The sequence below is a fragment of the Pinus tabuliformis genome, chromosome 2_2 (assembly GCF_031772625.1).
Source record: "Pinus tabuliformis cultivar Carrire ecotype Pingquan chromosome 2_2, CPIR1, whole genome shotgun sequence".
Taxonomy (NCBI): domain Eukaryota; kingdom Viridiplantae; phylum Streptophyta; class Pinopsida; order Pinales; family Pinaceae; genus Pinus; species Pinus tabuliformis.
Genome location: NC_142300.1, coordinates 349,737,134 through 349,752,848, shown reverse-complemented (window position 1 = coordinate 349,752,848; position 15,715 = coordinate 349,737,134).

The window sequence follows — 15,715 nt, the reverse complement described above, 5'->3', positions numbered from 1 at the left end:
ATCCAAACAAGCTAATTGAGGGACAAGAAACAACAGGGGATAAGAAAGATTGATGAATTCAGGAGATAAAGTTATAAAAACAACTTTTCAGGAATCAGTGCAAGTTTTACACTAAAAACCCATGTCAGCGCAATTTTTACACAGGCCACCCGCGCTGTCAGCGCGACTTTTGCCCAAAAAACCGAGCTGATCTCAGAAAAACACAGTCGTCGCGGGAATTAAGCTAGCAACCCAAGGTCAGCGCGGGTAGAAAGCTAGCAAGTGGCGCTGACATCGCGACTATACACGTCTTTTTCCGCGCTGATCCGATTTTCCAGGATCGTCGCGACTGTTAGGCGTATTTACGCGATGAACAGGATGTTGCAAAAGGGTGAGCGCGATGTCAGCGCGACTGTTAAAATTAAATCCGCGATGGAGCTCAAAAATAGTGACAGGCAAATCAAAACTCCCAAATCAAAACAGCCAATCTTTCAATCAAACAGGGGCATTTCCCCGATCAACCCAGGAGACGCAAAAGACTGATAATTAATCCCCAAAATTTCAAAAGAGACCAACAATCAAACTCAAGACAAAGATGAACAAAAAGGACAAGGGCTGGCTCCCCAGCAGAGTCGCCAAATTGTTGGAGAGGTAAATCCCCTCTACGGATAGAGGCGATCCCTACTAGCCCAGCAAGGGTCTAGCAACAATCACACAATGATGCTATGCATGTTCCTAATTACAATTAAACAAGAGGTAAAGAGCACCTACTTGGATTCCAGCGCTGTCGTTCGGTGAAGAGATGCTGCCTTCGCTCCTTCGCTTCGGCTGGTCACAATCCCCCGCGATCCCCGCGAATGGACACCTGCACACACGAAGAGGAACCAAACGCAAGCGTGAAATCTAGTAAAAGCAACCATACATCAGTCAGAAAAGATGTAATTCACATTCAACCATTGCATGTACAAATGAGAATGGAACAATAGTAGCAGTCATCTATTATTAATCAAGACAGAGAAGAGTACAATCAAATGTTCTGACGTCGGTATCCTTCTCAGGAGGGGCCAGTCAGCAAGCGTCTCAAGCATTCACCTTTGGAAATGATTCTCCCAAGACAAGAGACTCTCTCTCACACAAGCAACACAAAACAACCTTCCCTAAGCTATCAATCACTTCCACACCTAGCACACCAAATACCTATAGCAGCAATCTGAGCACTATAAGCTCTATACAATCCAAGCTATTCCAAACTAGTTGCTCATGGTAATGGTGGAAGTTTATATAGGAGAAGGAGCCTCCTAAAAAGGTGGAAGGATGAGCTTATCCTTGAGGGAAGTGGTTGCAAAGAGTCGAACAGACATGCCATAGAAGGGAGTCGATACTCACAAAGCCAACAACCAAACCTGGAGTGATCTGGAAGGCTGGCTGTTGGAACAAATTCGCCCAAACAGGATCAGCGCGGATTATAAGGCAACTGACGCGCTGACGTCGCGCCTCAATAACTGGGAAAGTCATGTCAGCGCGACCCAATACAAAGGAGAGGTGCGCTGGCTCATAAAATGCGACCAGCGCGGAAAAGTGATGTGTTTCCGCACTAGCAGCGCACTGAAAACATTAAGAGTCGCCGGTCAGCGCGGATATTTTAGAAACAGACGCGCTGATGAGGAAAACTTTGGAAAAGTGGGTTTTGGGCCAGTTCAGAAGGCATGAACTTGATTATTGTGAATTCTTGACACAGTAGGGTGACTGACAGGGAGACAGTGACAAATTACTGTGTAACAGATGCCCCCTAAAGCATGAAGACCGAGAGAGTGGGAGGGGTGAAATGCTTTACAACGCTTTGCCGAACGGGAACACCACCAGGAAGGACCGAATATCTCTGATAATCAAGTACATGCAGTCTAGGCATGGGCGCAGCCATCCAAAAGACATGCGAAAAGGTCTGTGGAATGGACGCAGCCACCCAGCTAGAGAGACCAGAATAATGATAAGGTATGGTCGCAGCCATCCATGAAGACTCAGGTATGGGCCAAGGATAATTTTAGGGGCGAATGTTCGCCCTTTGGCGAAATTAAGGGGTTTTAAATTTTTAGTGGGCGAATATTTTGTATCACAGTACATTTTTACAAATCACCTCAAATAGCCCACCTTATTTTAAGGGAGAGGGTAAAAAAGGTAAATTTAGCCCTTGAAATTAGGACTTACAACCTTCCATTCGCCCATTTTCAAGAATAGGTTTTATTTAAGTGAATCCATTCGCCCATTTTCAAGAATAGGTTTTATTTAAGTGAATCCTATGGGCCAAATACCATATTTATAAAAGAGGTATGGTAAATAATAAAAATATAAATAAATGAGAGGAATGGTAAATAAATAAAACATTTTTTATATTTACTCCATAAGTCACCTTATATACATGTAAGAGTGTAAACAAATAAAAATATAAGTAAAGTGGAGGTATGGTAAATAAATAAAACGTCTTTTTATACTTACTCAAAAGGTATGGTAAATAAATAGAAATATAAATAAACTAGATGTATCGTAAATAAATAAAACCTCTTTTTATATTTAGTCCATAACTCTCGTTCTATTTATGAAGGCTCAAGAAAGAGGTTTTATTTAAGTGAATCCTATGGGCCAAATACCATATTTGTAAAAGAGGTATGGTAAATTAATAAAAAATATAAATAAACGAGAGGTATGGTAAACAAATAAAACATTTTTTTATATTTACTCCATAAGTCACCTTATATTTACGAACGCTCAAAAAATGGGTTATATTTAGGTGAAACCTATGGCCAAAATACTATAGGACAAATACCATGGACTAGATTGTTATTAATACCATGCAAAAAACCATTATTAACCCTAATATTACAATTAATAAAAATAAAAATGGCACATGGTATTGACCCATGGTATTCACCAAAATGGCACATGGTATTGACCCATGGTATTCACCTGGAATGTAGCCTATTTAAATGGGGGAATTAAACCAGCATGTAGCCTATGCTAAGATTCACTAGGACTTTACAAAGTTTTATTATTTTCTTACAAGATTTCATAATTGAGTAAAATATTCGCCATGACTGGTGAGAGATTCACCAAAAAATTGTATATACATATTATATTATTGATAAAATCACCTTCCATTTTTCCTATATACCATGGAGATTCGCCCATTTATTATATTTATAAATTTAGGGGGGGTTCTTAAAATTTTCCCTGGTATGGGCGCAGCCATCCATCAATGAGTCATGTAATGATCATCCACAAAATCGCAACCTGGACCATAACAGACAGGGATCCAGGGTCTTGCGCTCCGTCCCGATCCGAACAAAGTACAAGTCCAAGCATGTGAATACATGAGTTGAAGTCAAACATGCATGAACATCGTCTGATTACCAGTCAATAATGAAAACTGTTAACAGACGCGAGAGGTACCGCCAATAATGACAATGGCCCACAAGGTACTATAGGTACAATCCGTGGCGTGTGAATCAATGAGCTGGTGTCGAACACCCGCAGAATCATCCGATCGGAGGCCAATGATGAAAACCTCGCATCGAACACGAAGAACCTGCCATTGAGGCATGCAGGCTCTAAGGCACCTGGAAGGGGTCTCTAAGTCACCGTCCTGGATAATGTGCTGAAGTCGACAGGAGGTAACCTTGATCGAAGGTGGGCCATAATGTTTCCCACATCATCGACACGAGACAAAGGAAGATTAGTGTGATGAATCAGAAGTATGTGAGGCGTCAAGGGTAGGTTGTAACTCTGCAGAGGTCAACTTCTCTTGAACATATCGGCGGCACGATAGCGGACTTGGCAGTATTTGACATCAAATGAGCAGGGGTCATGGTGACAAGGCAATGAACAGATGAGAGGTCAAATAGGATAACCCAAACCCACGGAGGCCAGTGAAAAACAAGATGAGATGGTCCCACCCAGACACGAAGCAGAGGAGTGCCATGTTCAAGAGCGACATACTGCCGACGCAACAATTGCAGTTCCATTTTCCCCACCATTTCTGGCAGGTACCCCGGTTATTTTTGGATGACAAGCTTGATGGGGATAGCATATGCTTGAAAAGTGTCATTTCGACAACGCCCGATGTCATCAAGTGTTTAACGTGCCTGACAAAGGAAAAACTCGGCGTCTTTTCTTGTTTAGAGAGTCTGAAAAGACAGCGGAAAAGGAAACTCCAGGGGGGTCCTTTTTCGTAAAGTTGTGTCTCTCGAGCCCGAAAAAGTATAAAACTATGCTCGAAAGAACCGCCCGATCATTACGATCGAGGAGTACTTTTCATGAGTAGTGATATCGATCTGAAAAAGTAAAAAAGTAATCGATATCACGTCGTTTCGTAACCATTAACGAACCGGAAACGACAAGGGTCTAACAATCTTTTCGTTTTTACACGGTCGGAAAAGGGTTTAAAGACGACCGCCTCTTTTTTACTTTTAACGAGTCAAGAGGGATAACTCGGCAATCTTTCCATCTTTAAACGGTCAGAAAAGAGCTGAAAGCAGACCTCCATTTTTATTCTCTTTAACGAGTCAAAAAGGGAAAAATACTCGGCAATCTTTTCATATTTTACGAGTCAGAAAAGAGCTTAAAGGTGACTCGTCCTAGAGGAATGAGTGGTATCAAAGGTAGCAACTGGTTCCGGCAATGGTGGAACTGCTCAAAACATGTAAAGGTCAAGAGGCTGGCTAATAAAACCACTCATCGCTGCGGTTCCTCAGGAAAGGGTAAACAACCAGGTGAAAGCATATGATCGGCCAAAGAGATGGTGGCGATGGAATGAAAAAACCAAGGCTCATCTAGAAGAATTTAGCAGATAAAGGCAATCACGGGATGTAAATCAGGTATGGGTTCATTTTTACACAAGCTTGAACCATGGAGAACTTTTCTTGGGTTCGGTTTCATGTTTACGCAAGCTTGAAACGAAAAACTATGCTTGCTATAAATTTGCATGCCCCCAGCATGATAATGCAAATCGAGGTACATGCCCCCCAAGCTTCATGGTATTCACGGAGTGGATGGAATGAAGGTTCACTCTCGAGATCTGTGAAAGACTCGACTTGTATTTTACAAGATCTTAATCAAAAGACTCGATTTGGAAAGGAGGAGATGTTTCATTTTTTAATGAGGTTGACACAGTAAAAGAACTATCCTCATAACCCTTATTTCATTTTTTAATGAGCTTGACACAAGATCAGGAACTATGCTCGGCTAGACCTAGTTTCATTTCTTAAGGAGCTTGACATAGGAAAACGAACTATGCTCCGCCACCTAATTTCAGTTTTTAAGGAGCTTGACACAGGAAAACAAACTGGGTACGGGCACGGGGTAGGTGGCCACGTAGTTGATTTGCGGTAAGGCAGATGCAACTTGTGGAGGAAAGCCAGGAGGGAAGGACGAGTGCGCCGGAGGGGCTTGTGGACGAACGAACGATAATTGATCGAACGTCACGATTCTTCCATCGTGTGGAAAACAAACCACACGGAAAAGTGAAGAAACAAGGGCTCCCATGGCATACACATAATCACGACCAAGGAGAAGACTGAAGTCTAAAGAACCTTGGGTAACTGAGATGTCTATATAGACAGTCTTGCCCCCCAAAGTAATAGGAAACTTTGGAAGGATCCCTAATGGCTGACTCGTTCCCCCGTCAAACGCGGTGAGATGCGGTGCGACAGGTACAAGCGATGGGGAACCCAAAGCTCGCCAAGTAGTAACGGGCATAAGACTAACCGATGCTCCTTCGTCTAACATAGTGCCAGGCAGCGCCTTATTGCAAGCATAGGCGGTGACCCAGAAAGGCACATGGGACGGAAGGGGAGGGGCAGTCAAACGACTCCAATCAAAGGAGATGACCGAACTACTTGGTGGGGGAACCATATGGTTGCCCCCCTGCTCGGAAAGAACCGAATCTAAATTCTCCGGAGAGGTTGCAGGAGAACCTTTATCAAGCTCAGGAGAGTCTGAGGAGACGAGAAGAACATGAGAGTTTTTCTCTTCCGAAACAGAGTGCTTGAGAGGAGGTGAACTCGAATCAACACCCTTTCCGACCAACGGCGGGTCCGAAACAGGCTGGGAACAGCCAGGTTCGGGAAGAGGGGCCTGGACAAAAGGGGAATCTGAAGCGATCTCTTTGTCAACAGGGGCGTGATCTACAGCTGTAGAAAGACGTTGATAACCAGCAGGAAATGGATTCGGAGGAGCAGCAAGACTTTCCAACACAGCAGAGGCTTTATCCATGAGTGGACAAAGGTGAAGGGGATGCTTGCCTTCACAAAGTCGACAGGGGATTCGAAGCTTCCCTTTCTCCTTACCATTCCCAACTGATGAGGTAGCATCGCCATGATCGTCAGTGGACGATGAAGGGCGGGCCGGATCGTGAGACCAAACTTCTAATACCCTAGGAATGCCAGGGCAATCACGAAGCAGATGGTCCTCCTTGCATAATCGACAAGGAAACTTGACCTTCCGCGGAGGAGCAGAAGGTGACCCGACTTCAGGTATACTGGAGGGGATAGCTGGACTTGAGGGGGGGACTGTGTGTGTAGGCTCTCCCTTAGGGGACTTCTTCTTCTTGGTCTTCTTCTTCTTCTTCTTAGCCGCCTGGTTATGTGAATCGAGACTTTCACCAGGCAAAGTACAAGAGGACGATGTAGAAGTAGGCGTCGAAGGGGAGAGATCCACCTTAGGATCAACATGATGTTGTTCATGTGGAGGGACTGATGGACTAATAGCCGATACGGTAGGAACCAAAGAGGTTGAAAACAACCAAACAGGCAACCCAACAGTTAACCCTGGTAGGGATAACGTCGCCATATACGGAGCACCAACATTCCCAAGAGGAGGGAATTGTCCTGGATTCCCATCAGAGGGGGAACCTGGGTTAGTGAATCTCGGAAAAGTTGCCATAGCAAACGAAAATGAAACCTACTCAAACTAACGCGCACAAGATCTAACCAGGTGATGTTATCGTGGCCGAATAAACTTTTAAGACACAGGAACCAAACTTGACCTTTTCATGTTTCAAGAGTCGAGAAAAGGACGAAAAGATGACTCCAGTCTCCTTCGAATGTTTAATGAGCACGAAGTGACAAGACGCTCACAGGCACCTTTTCTTTTAAGGAGTCCGAAAAGGATCAAAAGTGACTTCTCTGGAGATTCTAGGCAAAAGGGTTTACCAGGCAATCCGTAAAACTGCTTATACACCTTAGCAATCGTATGAGAGCCAAGGACTTTCCGTACTGCAGTCAATCTTCCCGAATGCTGTGTTCGGTGCGTTACGGTTCACAAGGCGGCAGACTCGGCTTCCTATGGATAAAGGATAAAAGCCTAGTGGGTCTCCCTATATACGCGACGGTACGTGGGAGCGCAGTCCGTGTTAGACCACTATCGAGTCACAGAAGGAGGAATCACCCAACCATAATGTGAAACAACAGTGACTATGTTTAAAGACGTCGGAACACGTCTCTAACCTAGACCTCTAGATGTTTGTGTTTAGTTCCAATGCGTTTTTAGATTTATTCAGTTTATTTTATGGTTGATCTTGAATTAAGTTTCGATTTCAGGTCCTACCGTGTGTTCTCTCACAATTACCTAGATGCAAACTACATGCCAAAGAATACCATTTTGTTCGATGAATTCTAGCTATGAGAAGGTAAAGAATTTTTGATCAAACAAAACGAACACGAACAATCAAACAGCCTAATGCAGCTAAAGGCAAGGAAACGAAACTTTTCTTTTGAGAATGCAAATCAAAGAAATGTTCTTTTCCTTTTCAATTATTGAATACAAAGATACTAGTTTGATTTTTTTTTCAATGGCACAAAGCACCAAAAATGAATTTTGAGGAACAGGAACACCAAGCAAAAAGGATAAAATCACTTAATGAAAGCACACAAAGTTCCCAAGACACCAAAACAGTTTCTCCAAATCAAAGGAAAAACAAAGGCTTGTACGAGCTATGTGATCTAAGCCCAACAAGGCAAAAAGGAATTCAAGCAAGAAGGAAGCAAGTGTGAACTGATCGATCCAAACAATCGTAATCTATGCTTGGTAGTGAAGAAATCGAATCAACATAAAAAAGGTGGTTCAAAAATCAACACTAAAAATCAACCAGCAACAAGCAGTGAAAAAGCCTCAAGCAAATCAATAAGAGGGTTGTGGATGAACCTTGAATAGACAAGTAACCCAAGCAAACGGTTTCTCAATGAAACTTCTAAAGGGCTAGGTCACATGGTCACAAGACTCACTCGAATGGCGTCAAAGAGAGAGTGCCTCTAACCAAAAATAATCCAAACAAGCTAATTGAGGGACAAGAAACAACAGGGGATAAGAAAGATTGATGAATTCAGGAGATAAAGTTATAAAAACAACTTTTCAGGAATCAGTGCAAGTTTTACACTAAAAACCCATGTCAGCGCAATTTTTACACAGGCAACCCGCACTGTCAGCGCGACTTTTGCCCAAAAAACCGAGCTGATCTCAGAAAAACACAGTCGTCGCGGGAATTAAGCTAGCAACCCAAGGTCAGCGAGGGTAGAAAGCTAGCAAGTGGCGCTGACATCGCGACTATACACGTCTTTTCCGCGCTGATCCGATTTTCCAGGATCGTCGCGACTGTTAGGCGTATTTACGCGATGAACAGGATGTTGCAAAAGGGTGAGCGCGATGTCAGCGCGACTGTTAAAATTAAATCCGCGATGGAGCTCAAAAATAGTGACAGGCAAATCAAAACTCCCAAATCAAAACAGCCAATCTTTCAATCAAACAGGGGCATTTCCCAGATCAACCCAGGAAACGCAAAAGACTGATAATTAATCCCCAAAATTTCAAAAGAGACCAACAATCAAACTCAAGACAAAGATGAACAAAAAGGACAAGGGCTGGCTCCCCAGCGGAGTCGCCAAATTGTTGGAGAGGTAAATCCCCTCTACGGATAGAGGCGATCCCTACTAGCCCAGCAAGGGTCTAGCAACAATCACACAATGCTACTATGCATGTTCCTAATTACAATTAAACAAGAGGTAAAGAGCACCTACTTGGATTCCAGCGCTGTCGTTCGGTGAAGAGATGCTGCCTTCGCTCCTTCGCTTCGGCTGGTCACAATCCCCCGTGATCCCCGCGAATGGACACCTGCACACATGAAGAGGAAACAAACGCAAGCGTGAAATCTAGTAAAAGCAACCATACATCAGTCAGAAAAGATGTAATTCACATTCAACCATTGCATGTACAAATGAGAATGGAAAAATAGTAGCAGTCATCTATTATTAATCAAGACAGAGAAGAGTACAACCAAATGTTCTGACGTCGGTATCCTTCTCAGGAGGGGCCAGTCAGCAAGCGTCTCAAGCATTCACCTTTGGAAATGATTCTCCCAAGACAAGAGACTCTCTCTCACACAAGCAACACAAAACAACCTTCCCTAAGCTATCAATCACTTCCACACCTAGCACACCAAATACCTATAGCAGCAATCTGAGCACTATAAGCTCTATACAATCCAAGCTATTCCAAACTAGCTGCTCATGGTAATGGTGGAAGTTTATATAGGAGAAGGAGCCTCCTAAAAAGGTGGGAGGATGAGCTTATCCTTGTGGGAAGTGGTTGCAAAGAGTCGAACAGACATGCCATAGAAGGGAGTCGATACTCACAAAGCCAACAACCAAACCTGGAGTGATCTGGAAGGCTGGCTGTTGGAACAAATTCGCCCAAACAGGATCAGCGTTGATTATAAGGCAACTGACGCGCTGACGTCGCGCCTCAATAACTGGGAAAGTCATGTCAGCGCGACCCAATACAAAGGAGAGGTGCGCTGGCTCATAAAATGCGACCAGCGCGGAAAAGTGATGTGTTTCCGCGCTGGCAGCGCACTGAAAACATTAAGAGTCGCCGGTCAGCGCAGATATTTTAGAAATAGACGCGCTGATGAGGAAAACTTTGGAAAAGTGGGTTTTGGGCCAGTTCAGAAGGCATGAACTTGATTATTGTGAATTCTTGACACAGTAGGGTGACTGACAGGGAGACAGTGACAAATTACTGTGTAACACCTTGTTTCATTTTTTAACGAGATTGACACAAGATAAGGAACTATGATCATACCCTTTGTTTCATCTTTTAATGAGTTTGACACAGTAAAAGAACTATCCTCATATTCCTTGATCACGACCCATAAGAAGTCATGACTTCCAAGAGGTTCTCATAAGATGGGATAACAATGCTCTGGGAGGGATCCATAGCAAGGAAATTGAGATTTGGTTCCAATGCCCCCAGTACATAATGTACAACATCACAGAATTGATCGTCAGTTGATGTAGGCATGGAACGGGTTGCCACATAATTGACTCATGGCGGGGATGATACCATTGGACCATTTAGGGAAGATGGTTGAATGGAAGCCATATTTGGACTGGGAAATGAAAACTGGTCAATGGTGACAATTCTGCCTTCATGCGGGAAACAAATCACTCAAAAGAGTGTTGAAACAATAGCTTCCATGTCATAAACATAGTCGTGCCCAAGAAGTAAATTGTAATCTAAAGGGCCTGGGACTACCATCACATTCAGATAAACGATTTTTCCTCCCAAAGTAATAGGCAACTGAGGAAGGATCCCTAATGGTTGATTGGTTCCTCTATTAAAAGACAACATATTCTGGGTAACAGGCACAAGTGGTGGTGAACCAAGTGCTTGCCAAGCAGTGGAGGAAAGGATACTCTCAGATGCACCTTCATCTATAACAGTGCTAGATACAATCATATTATAAACATCTACTATGATCTGGAAAGGCACATAAGAAGGAAGACAACATCCTACCAGTCGATTCCAATCAAAGGAAGTGACCAGACTACTTAGAGGGGGTACCATAGAAACGGGAGTATTATCCCCTTGTGTTATGAGAACGAGGGAATTTTCCTCCTGTCTTGATGGAACAGGAGGGTTGTCTCCAAGCTCATTAGAATCTAAAGAAACAAAAAGAACCTAAGTGGTATCATATTCACTCTCTTCAGGAAAAGGTACGATTAACTGAAGGTTAAATTGAGTCAATTGTTTCCTCGACCTGTGATTGGTCAAGTATAGACTCATGGGATTCACATTCAGAGAGAGTGAGTTTGACCGATGGTTGGTTTGGGTCAGTCACTTTATCAACTAGTGAAGGATTAATGGAAATTCTCGTGTAACGAGATGGAAGTCGTTGTGGTGAAGCAGGACGGTTATCCAACACTTTTTTGGCTTCATCCAGATTGGGAAAAAGGTGAATGGGGTGATTCCCTTCACATTACCTACAAGGAAACTTAACTTTACCCTTCTTTCCATGAACTTTACTACCACTAGTTGATGGTGTGTCACCAACATGATCTCTAGAAGTTGATGACACTGGATGATGTGAACGAGAAGACCATTCTTCTAAGATCTGAGGAATATCAGGACAATTTCGAAGAAGATGGTCTCCCGTATAAAGTTTGCATGGATATCAAACTTTGTGAGGCTTGTCGGATGGTTTCTCATCAAAAGTTGCATACAAAGAAATGGTTGCTTGGTTGGCCCCCTACTGAATTGGATTATTCTTCTTCTTCTTAGCCACCTGGTTACTAGTATCAATACTTTCACCAAGCGAAGAGGAAGAAGGGGAGGAAGAAACAACTGACGAAGAAGGCAAAGGGTCAACTTTGGGATCAATTGGAGGTTGATTTTGTCCAGTTGGAGGAGTACTCGATTGTGGAGAAATCATGACATTTTGAACCAAGGAGGTTGAAAACAACCATACTAGCAAGCCAATGGTAAGTCCCGGAAGGGACAATGTAGCCATATAAGGAGCACCAATATTTTTGAAAGGAGGAAAATGACTAGGGTTCCCATCAAAAGGAATTCCTTGATTGGTGGACTCCGAATTTGTCGCCATATGTCTCAACCTAAGATCAACTAAGGAGTGAGCATGGAGGATGTTATCTGTGGTCAATTAAATTTATTTTAATCAAAATAACAAAACAAAACAAAAGAGGGATGATCTAGGCAAAAGGATTACCAAGTAACTGTGAACTGCAAAATACCTCCCAGTGAACCGAGAAGTACTGGAAGACAATCTCCCCGAATGTTTTGTTCGGTGTATCACTGTGTACAAGGCGGCCGACTCGGTTTCCTAAGGATGGATAGCAACCTAGTGTTTTCCTCCCATATATACCCGAAAGTACATGGAGGCACAATCCGTATTAGAGCTATCTAACGCGAAACCGCACAGTGAGAGCATTCACATATACTTTACATACTGTAACACCGCCCTATATACCTGAAAGTATGTGGATGAGCTACAATATACTCACGTACGTGGAATGAGGTATCACACTTGGGATGTATCACAGGCTATTTTGCGACAGCTGCTATGTTTTACGATGTGGAACACGTCTCTAGCCTAGAACCTATTAATGTTTTGCATTAGATGACAATGCTCCATTAGGTTAATTCAGATGAATTTTAAGTTGATCTTCTTTAGGAATTTTCCTTTCAAGGTTCACCATGTGATGTATTCTCAATTCCTAGAATGCAACTAACATGATAAGCATTCTTTCCATTCAATTTAACAATGAAAATCTTAGCTAGTAGGGATAGAGAAATCAGATTTCTTTCGATCAAAGAGTAAAGAGCACAATCTAATGAAATTTCCCTAAACTATTCCTATGAGCACACACAAACTTTTTCATTGCACGATGCAAGTTTTTCTTTTCAATTCCCTTACTGTTAAAATGAACAAAAAAGGAAACTAATGCACATACAATCAATCATTCTTCTTACAAGAACGAAGACTTTACGACAGTTCCATTTCAAAGGAAAAGAAGACTTTTACAACACTTGCTTTCGAACAAAGATTAATCGACTATAATCTAACTTTGGCAATGAAATGATAATGATAAAGAAATCATTTAAGAAACATTAATCAATCAAGCCAAAGTAGGGCTAGAAAGAGAAAATACAAGTTGATTTCAGAGATACTACAATCATTGATCTTTCAGCAAACACAGACAGAAGGAAATTTGGAGAAAAAACCCAATCCAAAGGTGAAAATTTTCCCTAAGGTGGATCAGCGCTGGTCAAAGAGGGCCTAAATATGCTACAAAGCACTATCTCTCACTCAAGGGTACTCTATAGAGCATTGTCCCCTAACCAAGCCTATGCTGATTCTTGAGAGGCCACTCAAGATTCATCTAACCTCAATTTTTTGACCAAATAACACTTCAACAAGGCTGAAATAGAATCAATGAAAGGAAGTAAGGTCTACTAGAGTGTCCTAGGATGTGGATAAGCTACTTGGAACGATGATCATTCCCCAGTGGAGTCACCAATTTGTTTTGGAGAATTTGGTATCTATGGATAAATACTAATTCCCTAGATAAGTAGCCATATCTAGAACAACAATTTAAAGCACTTTAGCCTTTTCCAATAAGAAATAGATAAGACAAAGAGAATGGGAAGACCTACTTGTAGTTTCGCTTTCCTCGTGTCTCCTTTGTATCGGTCCCATCACTCCTTCCTGTACTTAACATGCTTGATAAGTACCTATAAACATCAATAGAAGACAAAGAATCAATCAAAGAAAAATATCTATTGGTTACAAGTAAACGTAATCAGATACATTCACACATATAAGCATCATATAACAAGATAAGCATATGGAAAAAGGTTCAAATACTTTATTGAATAGAAGGAATAATTACAACCATGAAGTCTGATTCAAAGTCACTCCTCCACCTTTGATCCCATCCACATCACATCAAAAGCATGACACTCCAGCATCATAACAATACTTGTCTCAAACTCAATTCTCATAGCAACATTATCTCCTTACAATTCATCAAAGTCCAGTCCTTGATCACTTAGATGAGTGGTCAATTTATAGGAAGATGGAGGAGGTTATGTCATAAATGGGGGTATTGAATGGCCTTCCATTCTTAGAATTAGTTCCATGGAGGAAGGGATGAGAGGATAGGATGAATATTAACTCATTCCTCATCCATTTTCGAGCTCATATGAGTTGATAAGTGAGGGAAACTTCTAGAAGACTCCAAGAGATAAGAATATTCCCCAAACCCTATGTGAATTTTTCTCAATCTCGCCCAGCGCAAGTCAAAGAGGGCCTAAGTGCTCTATATAGCACCCTGGCATGGACTTAACTGCTCTACAGTGCACCCTTACATGGACCTACCTGAGCTGGTCCCTTTAGAAATCATTTCAGGATGTCTTCAAGTCATGAAATTGTCTGGGAAGGAGGCATTCAAAAGGTTGAATTGTTTAGGGAATGTAGCAACTGAAATTAGGGTTTGATGAGCCCTAAAACACTGATCTGGATGATGGGAGTGATGTGCCCAAATGGATCTGTAACAGTTGCCTCAAAATCATATTAGCCAACTTGCTGGAGTTTTCCTTCTTATACCTGATTTCTAAGTGAAACTATTGTAAAAATCCCATCCAATTGTAATGCATGGTTTGTTATGGTTTACTCTAGGCCTATAAATATTGTAGTATATGGTGATCTATATGGATTACTACCTTCTTTCCCATCATATAGTGTTTCCACTTCTTCACAAGTCACACCAAGGCATAGAGCTCCTTGTTGTAGATAGGGTAGTTAAGAACTATCCCATGAAATATTTTAGAATGGTAGCATAAAATCCCTCCTCCTTCCATCAAAATTACTCCCATAACATACCCACTTACATTATTCTCCATTTTCAAGGGTTGTTGCAAGTTTGGTAATGCTAGAACTAGTACTTGACTAATTTTGTACTTTAACTCCTCAAACACACTCTACTCACCCTTTCCCCATTTGAAACTCTTGCCACTTGTTATTATGGTGTGGAGTGATGCTATTATTGCTAAAAATGAGACTATGAATTTATTAATGTACTATGATGCGCCAAAAAAACTCTTGACCTTATAACCATTGGTAAGCATCAACCATTTTATGATAGCCTCCATCTACACCAAAGACTACTTACAATTTCTGAGATTTTCTAGTAGCTGGTGCTTCTTTAATTTATCCAACACCTGCTTGAAATATGAGATGTGATCTTCCTATGTAGCACTATATACCAGATTATCATCCAAATATACAATAACAAATGAATCTATAAAACAACACAATATACCATTCATTAGCCTCATAAACATAGCTAGTGCATTTCATAGGCCAAATGGAATGACTAACCACTCATAAAATCTTTCCTATTTTGAAGGTGGTCTTCTAGGTCTCTACTTATATTACTCAAGCCTAATGACATCATGATTTTAAGTCTAGTTTGGTGAAGTATCTAGTTTGCTGCAAATAATCCAGTAGATCATATATCTTAGGAAGGGGCCACCTATTCTTGAGTATGATTTCTTTTATTGCTTTGTAATCAATACGCATGCAAATTCCCATCCTTATTTGGCACAATGATGATTTTCAATCCATATGGTGAGGTAGTTGGTTGAATGACACCTTGTTCTAGTAGTTGTTGTAACTACTTATTCACCTCACTTGCTTCTAAAATAGGTTGTCTATATAGCCCAATGTTTGGCAATGGGGAGTTTGATAATAGTTGGATCTCATGCTCCACTTCCCTCTTGGGTGGTAACCCTTTAGCTTCCTAAAACACATCCCTATATCCTATGGAAACTCTTCCAGTTTATGTTTCTAATTCTTAATACACCCTTATAAGGATGATTTTCTCTCACTGAC